The sequence below is a fragment of the Cavia porcellus genome, unplaced genomic scaffold (genome assembly GCF_034190915.1).
Source record: "Cavia porcellus strain 051 isolate PalLab524CR breed Dunkin Hartley unplaced genomic scaffold, mCavPor4.1 scaffold_18, whole genome shotgun sequence".
NCBI classification, from domain to species: domain Eukaryota; kingdom Metazoa; phylum Chordata; class Mammalia; order Rodentia; family Caviidae; genus Cavia; species Cavia porcellus.
The window spans coordinates 43,339,004-43,341,428 of NW_026947501.1; the positions used below are offsets into that span (position 1 = coordinate 43,339,004).

Sequence of the window (2,425 nt, forward strand, 5' to 3'; positions counted from 1 at the left end):
TGGAAAATTAAGAAGCCTACTGGGGACCTAAAATAACTCTGCTACTTCCATTGTCTTCCCAAAGATTTGACCCCACTGAACATATAGTCTTCCTTTCACGTGTTCATGCTGAGTTAAGCACCTGTGTTTATGTGGCATGTTCAAGTTGCACAATCACTAAAACTGCATGGAAATAAGTGAAAATAAGGAGAGGAGATATGTTTCAGCATCAAATGAAACAGGCTTTTTCCTTTATAGTCCTCAAGGCCGAAGATAGCCTGCTGGGCACTCTCCTGAACAATAGAGAAAGACCCCAAGCTAGGTTCAGTGAAATAATGAATGACTCTAAGTGATAAAGAAAAAAAGTAGTGAGTTCTAAATTTCTACCTGCAATTTCAGTAAAACATAGGGGCAAAAGTATGTAAAACTTCATTCCTATGCTTTAAAAATAGTAGTAGATTCTTAGTGCAATCAAATCAGTGTATTTCTGAAGACTTCTGAGACAGAATTTCAATACATTGCAAACAGTTATTCCACAACTTTCACTAAGCCAAGATATTTTAATAAACCATAGACTCCAAAAACAGAATCTTGTGAGTTGCAAAATGTGTTATTTAATGTTTTTAATTATTGTGTTTCTTAATACACTGTATTCTGAGGTTACCATTCAAAACACTTCTGTACTGTAAAAGCAAGGTTTTGTCTGGATTAGGAAAAACTACAGAAATGGTAAAAAACAAATGACTTACAGAAAATGGAGAGAACGGAAAGGAATGGGGAGATTTTTTAGAGCAGAGGAGATTTTGGATGGTGAAACAACATTGCATCCGGTTAAAATGCTGTGTATGTTATTACACATTTGTTTATTCTGATGAAATGTACAGCATCAAAGATGAAGGAGGGAAAGAAGGAAAAGACTATATATATATAGGCATTTTATATATATATATATATATAATGTGTATTTGTATATATATATATATATATATATATATATATATATATGTAATACAGGCAGCTATAATACTGATCTTTGTTACTTTATCCATAAGAACAATCTGTGCTTTCATTGATTATTTGATAATTTTCTCATACCTATATCTTGTAACCTGAACAATTGTTTCTAAGATAACAATATGCAATATATTTATTAGTGTTAATTTTCTATTTTTTAAAAAAATTCTGTACAATTTCTAGCCTTTTTTCTGTTTTGTTTTTTAAATAAAAAAATTTAAAAGCTAAAAAATTAAAATGTTTACATTAATCTTCATGTAAACCATGGATTTTGCATGTTTATAGATCTCAATTGCTTGCAACAAAATTGTAATCGGATCTCAATGATAGACTGCATAGCCAGGCAGGCAGGGTAATAAGTGAAACCTATGTATTTTAAAATTTTCTATTGCCTTAAATCTACTCTGAGAAATGAAGCAAGTCTTTAAAAACTCTTTCTCAGAAGCATTGATGAGATTCTCTGCTGCTATCTGAATTTAATGTGATGCCACTGCTCAGAGGGACTCATCTTTGTTCATCATTAAACAAGGACAGGCACTGTGATGTCTATCCTGATGGACCTGAGGGATAGAAAAGAGAGTTAGGGTACAGAGAACACTGGGTCCTTCTTCTAAAGCCTCCAAGTGAACTTCAGTGCCTGGCTGGATCAGAGAAATGCTCTCAGCAGTTGAACACAGTAGGGCTGACACCAGGGACAGCCCAGCCTCACACTTCTGCTTTTCTGGCTGTTTTTGATTATGGCTTGTATCACTGTGGGAGGAGTATCATAACCTTGTAGACACTAATAAGTCACAACATCTTCAGACTGAAGGCTGCTTATGGTGAGAGTGTAATCTGCCCCCGATTCACTGTCTCTGAATCTCGATGGGACCCCAGATTCCAAACTGTCTGCCTCATAGATCAGCAGTTTAGGAGCTTTTCCTGGTTTCTGTTGACACCAGTGTAAACTGTAGCCAACATCCGCACTAGCCTTGTAAGTGATGGCGGCTGTGTCTCCCACAGATACAGACAAGGAGGATGGAGTCTGAGTCATCTGGATATCACACCTGGCACCTGAGAGTAAAATCATAACAAATATCAATGTAATCTTAGTAAAACAGTCCATGAAAAGACAGGGACCCATGACCAGGCAATTCTAAATAAACTAAATTGCAAGATCAATCTTTCCTTACCTTTGAGCCTGAGTAGCAGGAGCCCCAGGAGCTGAGCAGGGACCCTCATAGCCATGCTGTGCCTTTACAGGGACTGACACCTACACCTGATATGCTAATCTCTTAAAAAGTACTCAAGCTGCTGGCTGGACTATGAACACATGCAAATCAGCAGGGTGAGGCGGGGCTGGGCACATGCAGTCCTGGCTCATTTCAGTACTGACCTAGGGTATTCCGGGTTCACATAGCCACACATGCTCAGATTTCATTCAGAGAACATG

At 37.3% G+C, this 2,425-nt stretch overlaps 1 pseudogene; it reads right to left on the reverse strand.

Moving 5' to 3' along the window:
* Positions 1–1,639: 1,639 nt before the first annotated feature.
* Positions 1,640–2,220, reverse strand: LOC100715230 (immunoglobulin kappa variable 1-39-like; annotated as a pseudogene).
* Between the last annotated feature and the right edge of the window lie 205 nt (positions 2,221–2,425).